Here is a 17,124-nt window from a genome sequence, read left to right on the forward strand (position 1 = left end):
ATATGTGGATTTTTGCAACCCGTTCCATAAAAATATTATGTTAAATCACGTCTAAAACAGTGCCTGTAGCTTCCTGCATAGCAAGCGAGGAGAGGATGAGCTGTCACAGACCGTGGTAAATTTGGTTTTATATTGGAAGGTCAAGCTACATAATAATTTTGTCGAATGTATTGAATATCCAACGTCCGATATAAAACCAACTTTACCACGGTCTGTCACAGCGAGTCTGCTGCGGTGGAGCGGTCCTGCATCCCTGCAAAGTCTGGAGCGACTGAGCTGAACCCCGAGCCTCTGAAAGTGAAGTCAGTTTCCCCAGGTCAAGTTTAAACCCACATTTAATTTAAAACTTTATTTGTAATGAATGTAATGTATGGTAAAGGCGAATCAGAATCAAGAACAGCGTATCTATTATGTTACCCAAAGTTAAATCGCTCCCTCGTGATTTGTAGAGCTCTCTGCCCTTTGATTAGTTTTGATTTTAGTAAAGACAAGAACAGCATAATACAAAATATTACAAACTGGCATGTTTGAATTCATAATGTTTACAGAGGGTTGCCGTTTCGGTGGCGAAACAACACACCACACAGTGCTTGCTGAGACTGATCATTTGTATTCAGTTTGTATTTGTATTCAATTCAGAGTAGTGCACAGGAGGAAGAGAAGGATGGAAATGAAGAAGGAGAAGGCAGTAAACTGGAGAGACCAGGCAGGTCAGAGCAGGAGAAGACCACAGAAGGAGATGCAGAAATAAGTGAAGGAGAAGAGGGAAAGGAAGACTTGACTGTGAGGGATGAAGAGGAGGATGCAGATTCAGAGAGAGGGACAGAGGCAGAGACTGATCAGGAGGATGACGATGACAAGGAGGAAGAGGCCAGTTGTAAGGCCCATTTGTTAAAATAAAATAAGAAGAATATATAGTATTGCATCAACATAAAATGTTGATATAGTTGATTGTGAAACAATAAACATGACCAGATGGACAGTAAGTACATGATAGGTTGGATATTTCAGCCTACATGTTTCAAGTGTAATTTATATCTTGTATGTAGTGTACTATACAAGAAGGTTAGTCTGGGGACAACCTTCACCCACAAGAATGTGTAAATCTATTATGAGTTTGGGTACAACTTTCACACAGAGGAATTTGAGCCAGGAATGGGAGAATCTATTAGGAGCACGTGCCATAAAAGGTGTAGTTTAAGGGTAAAACTTGTGTGCTGAAATAGATGTCTCATGCTGTGTAAGCACAAAAAGTGTTTAAAAGGTATTCATTCTGATGTACATGTTGTTCATCCTTGGGCAGACGTGTCTGTATGCTCATGGTTGTTCCAGTGTCATGAAAGTTTGTTTACTGTGTGAATAAAGCTGCACTTGATTTGTAATCATCGGACTGGTCGTCATCTTTGAAGTCTTCCAACATCATTTCTGAATCATCACCCGATATCAGTACACTAGACAAATTTTACATTGGTTAAGTTTTACATCGGTGGCCTTAGCTTCACATTGTCTGCAGGTACTCCACCATAGTCCCATAGTCCATACACTTACAAAGTTCTCAATGCTTCTGTTAACATTTAGGGATCCTCATTGTGCTACCGTTGAAGTTTGGTGATAATTTTTACTTTTTAGTGATATGAATAGCAATCAACATTTCTGTAAAAACGCCAATGTTAGCCAGTCTAGCTAATTTTCAACTGTAGTCCTATTTGCATGCATGTCTTTATGGTGGGAGGAAACCAGAGCACCTGGAGAAAACCCACGCAAACACGGGGAGAACATGCAAACTCCACACAGAAATGCCCGGGACGACCTGGATTCAAACCCAGAACCTACTTGCTGTGAGGTAGAAGTGCTAACCACTGAACCACCGTGCTGCCTACAAACACATTCAATTAGCATTAAAACATTTACCAGAGAGCGACAGAGTGGGTACACATCTGTTATTAACCCCTAGGATTGTTTTGCGCCGGAATTGTCCTTTAACAGTTATTTGCATGGGTTTGTGTATTTGCTGTGTTTTTCTAATTGTTTGTTGGACTTGGAATTAGGATTATGAGATCAACTGTGATTGCCTGGACCCCCCCACAGTTCATGATTGGCCACAGGATCTAATGATGTGCTTGTTAAAGGTGGATGTGACACAAATGCAGAGGAGGGAAAAGGAGGACAAAGAAAGAGAATCCCTGATGTGACCTGCGAGAGGAGAGGTTTTTTTAATTGATGTTCAGAAGTAACCGGTTTGAGTTTAAATAAATACTGTACCTTAAAGGAACCATTCTCTGGAACTGAAGTTGTTTTGTTTTCTGAACAGTGGAACCACCCTGTTTTGCTTGCTGGTAACAAAGGACCTCACACAACCGTGTGACAATTACACAATGTAAGATAGTATCAGGAGATGGTATGAAACTGGCACACAGACAGTCTGACCAGTTGGTACAGATTACACAAAACGTTTCCATTTGTTCTGATTTTCTGAACTGTTTCCTGATAGAATATGTTTGCTGTAAATAACAAAGCTGCAGAGGAATAAAGCAAAGGTTGAACAGCCACACCTTCATTAGAATATGTTATCAGGTTATGTTATCCCAAGATGTAAAAGGTTAAAGTAAGTTTCACTATCACTACAAGTCTGGTCTGTGAGCTCATACTAAACATTAGCGAGCAAAAAACAAAAGCAAATGCATGACATGCTTGATTTGGTGTGTTGTGAGCATTTAAAGAAAGAAGTGGAGCATTTTAACATTATAAATCAACTGGGGTAGGAAAATATTTTAATCTAATCATCTGAAAGAGAAAGAGACATTATGGGCCCTATTTTAACGATCTGAAACGCAGTAATGAAACGCAAAACGCAAGTAGCTTTGTGGGCGGATCTCGGGCGCGCTGTTGCTATGATACCGGGCGGGATAAATGACTTTGCCCGACGGGAAATCTAAAATGGGTTGGTCTGAAGTAGCTAGGTGTGGTTTGGGCGTAACGTGCAATACACCAATCAGAGCGTCATCTCACATTCCCTTTAAGAGCAGGGCGCTTGTTCCGTGGGCGGATTGCTATTATGACGGAGGATTTGCCTGGCGCACGCCAGCGGAGCTGCCGATCGCGAGATGCAGCAAAGTAATAAATGCCCGTCTTGGCTGGGTGGCGATGTTGCTGCGGCCACTCAGGCGAATTCCTCTAAGTCTGGAGAGGATTGCTGCAGCCATGGAGCGTGGCCTCCAAACGCACCACCTGCACCTGTTGTGGCCCTTCCTCCCTCCACTCCATCTCCGTCCACCGGCTCCACCAGGAGCACATCGCGCATTACTCCCGGACCAGATCCCGCCCTAGTTCAACATCACGTCTCCTTAAGTCCTCTAATATTTCATCATTTATGTCATCAACACATCCATGGTTCATGGAAATGTGTAAAACACAACAAGACACAAAGAATGCTGCGACTTTTTGAGGACTCCTGACCTATCCAAACACCTGAAGCGCATTTTCAGTAATATTTTCCTTTGTAATTATGTATGGTTTGCAAAAATGGGAACCTCTGTAGATGAGAGAAGTGTATGCGCGTTGTGCACACGCTACATTATGGCCAAGCATGCGCCCCTAAAATAGCATCTGAATAACGCGCTACTGACTTTAGACTGGTACCACTGACTTTAGACTAGCACTACTGACTTTAGACTAGCACCACCGACTTTAGACCAGGTTTTTCCTGGTCAATGGCGGAATTGTTTTCTGAAACTGCAGAATTGCACAAAGTAACGTTTGCGACTGAACACGCCTCCTCTTTTCGCTGAACCGCCCCGGGAGCGCAAATACATTCCCTAATTTACCGACGTGCGTCTGTGGAGGGAAAAGTCCGCTGTGCGTTGGGTTTAAAATAGGAATGATACATGTATCGGTGTACAAAGTCAATTGCGCTGAGTGCAAGATAGGGCCCTATGTCCTTTTATGTCCTATTATCTTTTCTACTTAGTACTATCTCATAACATTAACATTCACAGTGATGGTAAATTGTTTTATTTAGTGTGTTGTGTTTTGTGGATTGTTTAATAAATTATTTCTGTTTTAACCATTTGTTTTAAATGTTAGAATTATCTGGTTTCTTGAAATGCAATATTTTTGATTGTTTTTTGATTGATGATTATATAGGTTATTTCACACTGTTCCTTAAGGTCTTCTAACAGGGTATGTAACGTTGGTTGGGCTGAAAATGGCCCAGGTGATTTTGTGTGGGCCAATTAATGACTCTGTGAATATAAATATTTAGATGAGCTGCACGCTGATTGGTTGAGCGACCCACATACGCATACATTGGAGTCCACACACACACACACACACACACACACACACACACACACACACACACACACAATCCCAAAGTGAGCCCTGAGGACCACAGACTCACAGACTAAATTGATCTCAGGTGCTAAGTGAGTGAGTGTGTGAGGCCACATTGGCTCAGATAGGTATATATGGGATTGGGACAGCACTTCACGCGATCTCATGTTACCTTGGCGACGTTTAATAACAAAGATGTTGCTGACACCTGCCGGTTTGTGAATTTTCAATTTAAGTTTGTTGCTTTCAACACGGCCAAGGCACAAGAGACGGCTGCGTGATTCCACATTATTTCAACCTCTAGTTTTACCAGCTGGACACCAGGTTGGTCTGTTCCGTGGTCGTGCGTCGTGCTGTTCTTTATCTTTGTAATTTCCGGATGTCCCTACGGTCTCCGTGGTAAATTTCACGACGCTTTGAACTGTGGGTAATTCCCTTTGGTGAAGTCTGCATTGATGCAGACTCACGGAAAGGGCTCGGTAAGTGTGTACTGAAACCCTCTCGCCCTTTGAAATTTGACACTGGGACAACCCTAAGCCCTTACGAATTTCACAAAAACGCGCACCAAAGTCCGCGAGTTTGTGAGTCCAGACTTTGGGATTGGGTCACACACACACACACACACACACACACTCTGTCTGTTACATGCCCAGACATGCCCAGGAGCGAGCTGGCTGCAGCGGCTGTAGCCAGAGATGCTCACAAGTGTCTGAGCTAGAGTCCTGTAACAACAAACCCGGCCATCAGCAGCCGCCGCCTGTCCCGGCAGATTGTGGAGCTTTTGAAGTCCAATACTGTCTTACCAAATTTGCAATTAGCCATATATTTTTGTGAAACGGCCCATGTTTGATCGTTACATAGTTGATTTCTCGCACAAAAAGTCTCAGAAGTGAATTTAGTGGTAAAATAGCAGATGAACAATGCTTAAAATTTCAGAGATCTGCGTGACCTAGATTCAGAAGACTAGCTGACCCAACCCGGTCTCATGCCAAGTTGTGAAATAGTCACGTTATTTGGATTTATAAAATTTGTGTACAGGTTACGATTTTGAAGTTTTTTTCGTGTACATGCAACGACTTTTGAACGTGTACAGGTCACGCTTTTCAAAAGAAAAACTTTTCGTCAGACGGTGTGGGCGTGGCGTGGCTGCCCGAAATTTCTCACGATTGACAAGGGTCCAGGTCTTAGGACACCTACAGGCCAAAATTGACTTTTGGTCATAGCAGGAAATCTGCCTTATATGACAAACATCATCCGATTTACATGAAACTCAGAATGTGTGGTCTACATGTGATACTGAGCCGGCCCCTATAATATGACCACGCCCACTTACTCAGGCCGCGCCCCCTTTCATAACATTTGAACCGTTTAAGGTAGAGTCTTGTGTGAGGTGTCATTGAACTCAGCACAGACTTCCTTTTTAATTGGTGACGGTATGGCCCACCCCCTATGCTTAAGCCACCCCCCCTTTCATAAAACCTTACCCATCTAAGGTAGAGTCATGTGTGAGGTATAATTGAACTCAGCAGAGAGTTCCTTTTTAATTGGTGATGGTTTGACCCGCCCCCTATGGTTAAACCACGCCCCCTTTCATAACTAATGACCCGTTTGATGTAGACCCTTGTGTGAGATATCATTGAACTCAGCAGAGACGTCCTTATTCATTGGTAATGGTTTGGCCCGCCCCCTATGTTTTAGCCACGCCCCCTTTCACAGCTGATGAACCGTATGACGTAGAGTTGTGTCGGCAAGGAGTTCCCTTTTCATTGGTGACGATTTGTGGTGTCTGAGTGCCGAGCGAATGAACGGTCGCAAGGAGCGGCGTCTGCCAGTAACCGCGACGCGCGGAGAGGCGCGAGGGCCCGTCCATCGCTGCTCGCAGCTTTAATTAGGGCCCGAGCGCCGACAGCGGCGAAGGCCCTATTGAAACTGAAGGAATTATTATTCTTTTTCCCGTCAAATGAATTGCCTTTTTGAGGAGTTTAACATATTCAAAAACTCACCAAATTTGGCGGTCGCATCAAGTCTGGTGAAAATTTACGTATTTTAAGGGTTTCGGGAATAGGCGCACAAAAATGGCTCGCTAGCGCCCCCTAGAAAGTTAAGAAAATTGAGCCCCTGCAGTGCGTTTAACGTAGACTCATGAAACTTGGTAAACATATGTAACATGTCAAGATGTACAAAAAACTTCATTAGAGCCATACCCTGAACCCAACAGGAAGTCCGCCATTTTGATTTCAAAGTTCGAAATTAGTGCGATTTTGGCCATTTCCACATGTCGTACTTTAACGAACTCCTCCTAGAGATTTCATCAGATCAACTTCAAACTCAGTCTGTACCATCTTAAGACGTTAAAGGTATTGTGGAGGATTTTCCCGAATTTTAGAAAAGAACCGCCCTCTGTACTTTTTGAAAAAATGCACATGTGCAACACTCTGCCTGCTCCCGAGAGGGAACGCCTATTAAACGTGTGCACGAGAGTGCACTGTTTACAAGTTGCTGTCGGCATGGCTCATACAAGCCTACTTTCAGAAAGAAGATTTGCACTTTTTCACAAATTGAGATGTTTACCGTGTGTGCGCTTGTGCCAGGGCTAGCATCGCTAATCATAGCTTAGCTACATCAACTTTCACTAGCAGTGATTTTAAATGGATTTCTCCAAATAGCCAAACTTTACCTGTCGAGTAGAAACTTCGCGACTGAGGCATCAGTGGGAAGCCCAGCCTGTGCTTTTAGCGCACGCCAGCGTGTAAAATATTCTCCCAAAAACACTCTTGTCTTGAGAACGGCGAGCTTCCATGAACGGCTGAAACCGTAGCTCACCACACATATACACCTGAAAGTGCTCATGCGCAGAAAGCAAAAACTAGAAAACTACCTAGGGACGAGCACGTACGACGGCCTTACGTATACATATCACCAGATTGATTGACAACTAGGAGGACCAATTATTTTGATGATCCACCCGGAAAAAGAAAATCCTCCACAATACCTTTAAAGATGAAAAGTTGTTAAAAGAAAAACTTTTCGTCATAGGGCGTGGCCATGGCGGGGCAGCCATTTTGTGCGTTTCGCCGCCGAAACAGGAAGTGGGTGTAACTCGAGTGTACGTTGTCCGATTACCTCGAAACTTTTCAGGATTCATAAGAGTCCAACCCTGAGGACAAATAAAGGCTGATATTTACTTAAAGTCATAGCGACTCCTAGTGGCAACAGGAAGTAGGCCTAAAAGTCAAGGTGCTATACTTTAACGAACTCCTCCTAGAGATTTCATCCGATGGACTTCAAACTTGGTCTGTTCCATCCCAACACCTTAACGATGAAAAGTTATTAAAAGAAAAACTTTTCGTCAGACGGTGTGGGCGTGGCGGGGCGGCCATTTTGAGTGTTTAGCGATGAACACAGAAGTTGTTGTAACTTGAGTGTACGTTGTCGTATCTGCCCGAAATTTCTCACAATTGACAAGGGTCCGGGCCTGAGGACACCTACAGGCCAAAATTGACTTTTGGTGATAGCGCCCCCCCCTGGCCACAGGAAATGCGCCTTATATGACAAACATCATCCGATTTACATGAAACTTAGAATATGTGGTCTACATGTGATACTGAGCCGCCCCCTATAATATGCCCATGCCCACTTACTAAGGCCACGCCCCCTTTCATAACATTTGAACCGTTTAAGGTAGAGTCTTGTGTGAGGTGTCATTGAACTCAGCATAGACTTCTTTCTTCATTGGTGATGGTTTGACCCGCCCCCTATGCTTAAGCCCCGCCCCCTTTAATAAATGCTGACGCATCTAAGGTAGAGTCTTGTGTGAGGTATCATTGAACTCAGCATAGACTTCTTTCTTCATTGGTGATGTTTTGACCCGCCCCCTATGCTTAAGATCCGCCCCCTTTAATAAATGCTGACGCATCTAAGGTAGAGTCTTGTGTGTGGTATCATTGAACTCAGCAGAGACTTCCATTTTAATTAGTGATGGTTGGACCCGCCCCCTGCCGCGCGAATGCACGGTCGCAAGGAGCGGCGTCCGCCGGTAACCCCGACGCGCGCAGAGGCGCGAGGGCCCGTCCATCGCTGCTCGCAGCTTTAATTGATTTTATTTTTACCATCATTACTTTATAAAAACATATCTGGTTTTACATCATCTTAATATAATAATATAACAAACATCCGACTTACCACCTGACCAACATGGATGTCTGTTAACAGAGCTAGCTAGAACCATCTTATGTCAGCCAGGCCTGAGGATCTGGAAGTCCAGGACTCTAGGCCGGTTGTTACAAGTCCCTCCCTGTGTTCCATACACCGCTCAACTACAGGAGGCTGTTCAGATTAAACGTAGTGACAGTCTGTCCTTTGCCTTCTGGCTCAGCTCTCGTTTCATCACAACGGTGCGATCAGAATCAGAATCAGAAAAGCTTTATTGCCAAGTATGTTTACACACACGAGGGATGTGTCTTGGTATCGTAAGTGCAAATCACATTAAAACATTAAAGCAACATGCACAAACACACCGAGTCGCCATATGCGGCGCCATCTCAACTCTCTCCTAACTCTCGCAACAGATACAGCATGACATTGGGAGAGGAGAGGAGTATTACATTGAATGTAATACCACACCCGCTGCACCGATTCTCTGACCAATCTCCCGCTCAATTGTCCCCTCACTCGCGAACAAAACCCCAATGTACTTGAACTCCTTCACTTGGGTTAAGGACTCATTCCCTACCTGGAGTAGGCACTCCATCGGTTTCCTGCTGAGAACCATGGCCTCAGATTTAGAGGTGGTGATCCTCATCCCAGCCGCTTCACACTCGGCTGCAAACCAATCCAGTGAGTGCTGAAGGTCACAGGCCGATGATGCAATCAGGACCACATCATCTGCAAAGAGCAGCGATGAGATCCCCAGCCCACCGAACTGCAACCCCTCCCCACCCTGACTACACCTTGATATCCTGTCCATAAATATTACAAACAGGATTGGTAACAAAGCGCAGCCCTGGCGGAGGCCAACCCTCACCTGAAACGAGTCTGACTTACTGCCAAGAACCCGGACGCAGCTCTCACTTTGGTTGCACAGAGATTGGATGGCCCTGAGAAGAGACCCCCTCACCCCATACTCCCGCAGCACCTCCCACAGTATCTCCCAGGGGACCTGGTCATATGCCTTTTCCAGATCCACAAAACACATGTAGACCGGTTGGGCATACTTCCAGGCCCCCTCCAGGATCCTTGCGAGAGTGAAGAGCTGGTCCGTTGTTCCACGACCAGGACGGAATCCGCATTGTTCCTCTTCAACCCGAGGTTCGACTATTGGCCGAACCCTCCTTTCCAGCACCTTGGAGTAAACTTTACCAGGGAGGCTGAGAAGTGTGATACCCCTGTAATTGGCACACACCCTCTGGTCCCCCTTTTTAAAACGGGGAACCACCACCTGGTCTGCCACTCCTTTGGCACTGTCCCAGACTTCCACGCAATGTTGAATAGGTGTGTCAACCAGGACAGCCCCTCCAAACCCAGAGCCTTGAGCATTTCTGGACGGATCTCATCAATCCCAGGGGCTTTGCCACTGTGGAGTTGTTTGACCACATCAGTGACTTCCACCTGGGAAATTGACGACAATCCTCAAAGTGCTCCTTCCACCGCCCTATTATCTCCTCAGTTGAGGTCAACAGTGTCCCATCCTTACTGCACCAACACAGTCTCATCCCTATTCGTCACATATTGCCGTTTGGTCAGTTCCCCCAGACGTCCATAAGCCGACGTTGAGGGTACCCCCTATTCGTCGCCTGACACCGAAGAGGGTCACCCATAGATTTGTGAACGTACTCCCTCTTCGTCGCTTGACACCGTAGAGGGTCATCCCATAGATTTGAATGCAAATCCCTCATCTTTGGATTTTGACGGAATGGGGTTAGCCATCCAGCGGTTTGCCTGCGCTGGAAAGTATGATTTCAGGGATTGATTTTGTGCTACAAATATGTATTTTGCAGTAGCGTGCGGTGCATAGACTGTTAATGATTGGTGCGGTGGCAGATTTGCCTACATACATATTTTTACGTGGTACAGAAACCATTCTCTGAATCGCCACGCATTTTTTAATATATAATTTTGGGCTGCATTAAAATGACATAATTACAGGAGTTGCATATTTTGCTGTAGGCTTAAAACATGCCTTAATGTAGGTGGGATATTTTATAATTGTTGATGGTATTTCAATTTACAAAGGCTAATAGTGAGCCTACTGTTTTTCTTTTTTTACTTTTTTTTACGTTCTCATTCATTTCAACCAACCAGCGACACATAGCAACTGTTGCTATGGGTAAACAACACTCTGTCCTATAATTCTGTATTCTGTCTGGTCCAATTTGCTTACTTATCTTATATTTTTGGGGTAGTTAGGTTAGGGTTAGAGCAAGGATAAAAAAAATATTAAGACTGTAATTTTTCATTATGAATGATATTTTAGCGCAATTTTATGCATCGCGTCACTGTGTGCGACGATCCTGGAAAACCATTGCCCAGTGCGATTCCATGGTAAGTACAACGATCAAATAAGCAAGAGAAATTAATAAACATTTACATGTCCTAAATGATGAAGTTATGGCCAAAAAACATGTTGTCGTATTTGTTGATAACCACACTGTGAGAGCTGTATTAGAAAGACAATGACATAATACAACTGTTTGTTGAATCAAAATGAAATGCAAAGTAGCTAGCCGGAGCCTCTGCTAGCTAGCTAGATTAGCTAACTCGGAGCTCTTGGTGCTTGTTTATTGATATTGATTTGGACATGTAGCTACTTTTGGCATTGGCAGATATTTGTGACAAGTTACATATATGTATAACACGTTTGGACCTAATTTCTGCGCCAGCTGTATTCAGGGCTCAACATTAACTTATTGAAGTGGTTGTCAACTAGGCAACCAGGCATGTGGCTTTTGGTTGCCACATTAGCAGCTAGGCTAAATGGATGCCATCCTATGTATCCTGTATATAGCTATAGCTATATATAATCAAAATATGATAGAACCCTTGCTCACACAATTACTTATTTTTATTGATATTATACTTATTTTTATTGATATATTTAATGTATCAATCTTTATATTGTGAATGAACAAGAGCAGCATTTACTTAACTTCTTAGCCTAGTGGTTATTCATATTGTAATATGTAGTTTGGTGATCTATTCTATTTTGATTTGTTTCTTCTCTTTCTCTGCAGGTTCCTTAATCCCTGTCCTTTACAACTACTTAATATTAGCATCTTATAACAAAAAAAAGGCACTTTTCAGAGCCACGTTTGTCTTGTTTATTGTCTTATTTGTATTGTTTCTTGTCTTGTTATTTGTCTCCCTCCCTCTCTCTCCCTCCCTCTCTCCCCTACCCTCTGGTGATCAAGAATAGCTGTTTAGAGGGACGCAGAACCTGGGTTGCTGCCTCTTCTTCACTCCCCGCAATCCACTCGAAGTGTAAAGGTCGGGATCAGAGAATATAGATTTGTTTGTTGGTGTCGTTTTAAGCGCACTGTAGCAATTTCATGGATAGAGACTGGCATATAAAACCTGGTTATTGCACCAAATGAATTGTGCTGGAGGCTGCACAATTAAGTAAATCAAACTCTATTTTTGTGCGGATTGCCAGTATTCAAAAATGGTTTATGACTACAGGAAAGGAAACAGCTCGCTCTCTGGCGACTTTCACACTTTTTCTGCACTCGCCAGCTTGCAAACATCCAGAGCTAATACTACCTTTGATAATGTTAGAATAGTGATAAGTTAAGCATAGCCTACTGCTGTATGACACATACTAATATATTGACTAGCTCTGTCTTTCTTTTCCTTATGTGTATTTGATTCCCTGAATGATATTTAATAATATTGTGTGTGTGTGTGTGTGTGTGTGTACATTTCAGAATGACAAAGCCAAAATTCAGGCCCTGCCCAAGCTGCCAGGTCCATCAGCAGGCCAACCGCAAAACCTGCAGTGCTTGTTTTGCCACACTGCCAAGCAAGCGGACATTAAAAACAGCACACATTGATGATGACTGGACCCAGAGGGTCATCAGAAACAAAAATGCATCGCGGATGGTGGCCTCTGCCCAAATTGCTGTAAGTAAAAATGCTCATGCTACATTATTGAGTGGTAATCAATATTAAGCCCAAAGTACATAGAGTAATTACATTAACATGCAGTCATGCACATCCATCTGTCTGTCCTAAGGGGATCCTTTCCATCAGTCCAGAAAATATAATCTGTCCCCCTCTTGAAAGTCAGCCACCCAGCATGATTTCTGTCATTTTCATTGATAATGTGTGATGGGGCAAAGACACCTTTTGTAGAAGTATTGATCTAGAAAAAAATAATTTAATCTGTTAAATAAAAGTGACCTGAGACGCAGTGACGGTGCGTGGAAAATTTTACAGAGGAAGCCAGTGAGCTTTAATGAGCTTGTTCTTATTTCCTGCGTTGCGGCTTAACGTTAACGTTATAGGACCTCAGCTGGGAGCTTCATGTAGACAGCTAATGTTGATCCAGCTGTTAAAATCAGCATCACCTCCATATAACAAACATCTGTATTGTTATTAACAGGACATGTGCAAGAAAAAGGTTGCTTATAAACCACTAAAAAAGTTGTGATACTACTAGTTGTAGTAACAGTAGCACCGTGTGGTTTTAGTTATCAATGCCGTTAGCATTGTGGCTAACACTATGTTACTCAAGAAGGCTGGTTCAACCTGGCCTCCCCGTTTTATTTTATATTTTCGATGAATTGACCATTCAATGTCGAGCTCTGTCTAACCTGGCCTCAATCTGATGATTGGCTCGCGGTGTGAAGCGCGTGTTGGTCCTATTCTCCCACATGTAGGGAACCTCATGAATTAACCTGCAACATGTCAGCTGTTTGGACATTCTTCAGCATGTGAGCAGAAGATAACAAGTTTGCAATATGCAACACCTGCAAGGAGACAGTAGGGTGTAGAGGCACCACACCACAAACCAGAATCACATGTTTTTTAGTTGGATATTGGATGTGAAAAGCGTCACCCAGTTGGTCTGAGTGGTTGGTCAGAGGCATTTGAGTGGCGTCCGTTGGTGACGCCCCTCTGGAAATGAACTGTCAATGAACCTTTCCCCAGACCCCCCCACTCTCAGTTACAACTGAGAAGGGACTGGTGTCAATCAGGCTAACAAACATCTGGAATATACATGCTTGAATATGAACACAATTGTGGAAACTTTTATTGAGTACTTTCTGTGGGTACCATGTTTGTTGACGGACAGAAGACATAGCAGCCATGCTGTGTGCTATGCCTGCCTGTATGTTGGAAGTTGGCACATGTTGTCAGGATGAGATTTTAGACAGTTGCAATTGCTTTAAAAACCACACCATACATCCCTATTAAATTGCTTTTCCTGCACACATCACACATGACGCTCAAGTGATGAACATCACATGCATGTTGCTCTGATAAACAGTTTGCCAAAAAGCTCCCCATACACAATATGAAAAGATAATTTCATTTTATGCAGGGGTGCTTCTGTTGTGAAAGCAAATCTTGAAAAAACATCGGTGTATGTACATAAATAGGCAATATTCCAGATTATACTTATCTTAAAATACTTGTGTAACTGATGGCAGGGGACTAGGGATAGAGATGAACTAGGAAACAATTCGTACCTAGTATATACACCAAGTAAACTGCCCTCTGTTTCTAATTTAAACTCTATATTCTTGTGCCGGTGGCAAGTCATCGTTCAAAGTCAGTGTGGAGTGGATGCCATCTTTTATTAATTAAAATAAAATTAATTAATTATTTTCAAACAAAATCGAGCACTGACAGTTGCAATTTAAGAAATCCTCATGAATGAATATTTCTGTGTATTTTACAATAGGTCTTTAATCACATGGTTAACACTTGTTGAAAGCATTAAAAACTTTTTGGCAGATTGCATCTTTAATTAGTAGATGGACTGTTATTTATGTAGTAATGTAGTAACATAATGTATTGGAAATGTGTTAATTACTTTGTTTCATTTCAGGTCCAAAAACTTTCTGCTTTGGGCTACATGCCCATATTATTCTTTAGCCAGAGGCACAAGGGCACAGGCAAGTTAGTGGCAAACGTGGTCACGCATCTGCCACCAACGCAAACCAACATGCGTGTATTAACCAGCATGAAGAAGGCCTACGACTTCATTATCAAACTGGATGGTAAGAGAAGTTTTATGTAGAGTTCATTAGTGTTTGTCGTTGATTTTTCTGACGATGTGTACAGAATTGATATTTTTGCTAACTTCACAACAGATGTGCCCCAGCCCCAGCCCCAACAAGACCAGCCCCTTGCCCAAGACCAGCACCTCGCCCAAGACCAGCACCTCGCCCAAGACCAGCCCCTCGCCCAAAACCAGCCCCCCCAAGACCAGCACCTCCCCCAAGACCAGCCCCGCCCAAGACCAGCACCTCCCCAAGACCAGCCCCCGCAAGACCAGCACCCCCCAAGACCAGCCCCTCGCCCAAGACCAGCACCTCGCCCAAGACCAGCACCTTCCCCTAGACCAGCACCTTCCCCTAGACCACCCCATCCCGCAAAACCAGCCCACCCCCCCAGACCAGCAACTTATTACTTTAAACCTATTCCCGATTCCCCCAGACTCAGCTCATGCTCAGCTGCATATGGAGCCTCTACCACCCAGGAAAAGACAAAGTAAGTAATCTTGCCTTGCACCCCATCTGTAAATTTGTCCCATGCTTTTTTTAATCAGTGCACAATATAAAACAAGGTACACACAGTGAATTTCATCCCTTTTAATCAATTTAACCACCCCCTGAAGATTCTGAATATATCATTCTTAACCTTTTCCCCTTGCATCCAGCGAAAGGCAGAGAAGCCTCACCCTCAACCCTTGCCAAAAAGAAGAAAACAAAAAGTAAGTAGACATTCTTTGCATCCTATGGGTATATCAGCAGCCATGTGCTGTGTGTACGGGTGTTTTCAAATGTAGCCCCCTTTTAATTAAACCAAACTCAGGGTGTATTCACACTTGGTCTCTTTCAGCCCTCAAAGTGAACTAAGAACAGTGACTCAGCATTTGTTGGGCATATGTGAACACCCCAAGTGAACTCTGACCCATTTGAAGTGAACCAAACTTGTTTTTGCCTTTGTCATTTAAGGTTGCAAATGCAGTCGACAGACAATTTATCCGTATGAAAAAATATTGGAGAGACGGATGAATGGGGTAAGATGTAGAAACTATATATTTCATTAGGCTGTCTGATAATCTCTTGACTAATGCCTGGCTCATCTTTCAATCCACATGTGACAAAACAGTAACACTGAGCAGTAGTTATCAACCCTCTCACAAGCAGTGTTTGGCAAGTGACTTCCAAAATGTAATACATTATAGATGACTAGTTACTGTCATTTGAGAGTAATTAGTTATATTACAACATTACTGTCTCTGAATTGTAATGCTTTACACTAATGTTGCATTTCTTTTGAGTTCTTTCACCAAAATAATAGCAAACGTTTGACTTGGCAGGTAGCTGAATTTCACCACCAGATTAATGAAGTCTCCTCTTTATCCATTTTAATAGATCACAGATTATTCATAATATTTTGTATAATTAATATGAATATGCAAAGTAACTTAAGCTATAAAAGAAAAGAAGTAAAACGTACGATAGGCAAATAGGAAAAAATAAAAATACTCAATTAAAAGCACCTAACAGTTGTATTGAAGTACGACATAGTTACTTTTTACGGCTGATAAAATGCAATGAGATTTACGTGTAGCAACCCTAAACTTTAATTTTCTTTAAATCTAATAACTTTAATTAAACTAAAATGTTTATATCTTTCAGCAACGTACCGTCACCTGTTGGGACACAGATGTTGCCCGTACTGTCTCTGGTTCTGGCTCTGACCACGGGAACAGTGACGGGACAGCTTGCTTTAACGCAGCGTAATAACTCCTGAAAATAATAAATATAATAAATGTATCTATCTCTGGAGTCATCTCAACCATCGAAGCCAACAACAGGAAATAACACTCACAGGCTTTATTTGCCTGTGAAGAAATGTGTGTTGGTGAATTCGTTAAAAAACAAAACAACAATAAATGTTGCGTTGAAATGCATTGCAACTCGCGGTACTGAGATTGTAACGGGTATAATGTTACCAACATGTAATTAGTAACGCCTTACTCCCAACACTGCTCACAGCATACTGCAACGAATAAAAACAATAATGCAAAATGTGGTATGCCACAAATAGATCTAGGTTTGTATTGAGCTCACAAAATGCTACATTATTTCATCTGCTCACAACTAAATTATGTTTCAAGTAAGCACGCCTACCGTAGAGAGCTAAGTACAAACAATTATTTTGAATGGTAAAATCATTACAGCAGCACTTCACTAAACTGTGTGTGTGTGTGTGTATGTGGTGTTTCTGCAGGGGAAGTAGAGGTCAGTGCTGGCTGCCTCATGCTTCTTCCTTGGTGTTGATGGCTTTTATTCTTAGATATATTCTATTCATTCATTTGTTCATTCATTCATTCATTTACTATTATTTACATTTTCTTTGCTACATACATATTTATATTATTATTTTTAAACAATGTCCACAGTGCTTTCTCAAAGTAAACTTGAGCAGGACTGAGAATTTTAAGCATAAGGAACACTCTAGGCATACTCAGACCCTTTTAGAAAATGAACTTGAACTATTTTGAAATCAATTCTTTGAGGTACTGGAAGCCAGAGTAGAGACTTCAGGACTGGAGTG

At 42.8% G+C, this 17,124-nt stretch overlaps 1 long non-coding RNA gene across 1 annotated transcript; it reads left to right on the top strand.

The window, feature by feature from the left end:
* Positions 1 to 14,841: 14,841 nt before the first annotated feature.
* Positions 14,842 to 15,637, top strand: LOC120545344. The gene is made up of 3 exons (XR_005636668.1): positions 14,842 to 15,045; positions 15,215 to 15,268; positions 15,513 to 15,637. It is a non-coding gene; the product is annotated as an uncharacterized LOC120545344 (long non-coding RNA).
* Positions 15,638 to 17,124: the final 1,487 nt, after the last annotated feature.

The sequence above is a fragment of the Perca fluviatilis genome, chromosome 17 (assembly GCF_010015445.1).
Source record: "Perca fluviatilis chromosome 17, GENO_Pfluv_1.0, whole genome shotgun sequence".
NCBI classification, from domain to species: domain Eukaryota; kingdom Metazoa; phylum Chordata; class Actinopteri; order Perciformes; family Percidae; genus Perca; species Perca fluviatilis.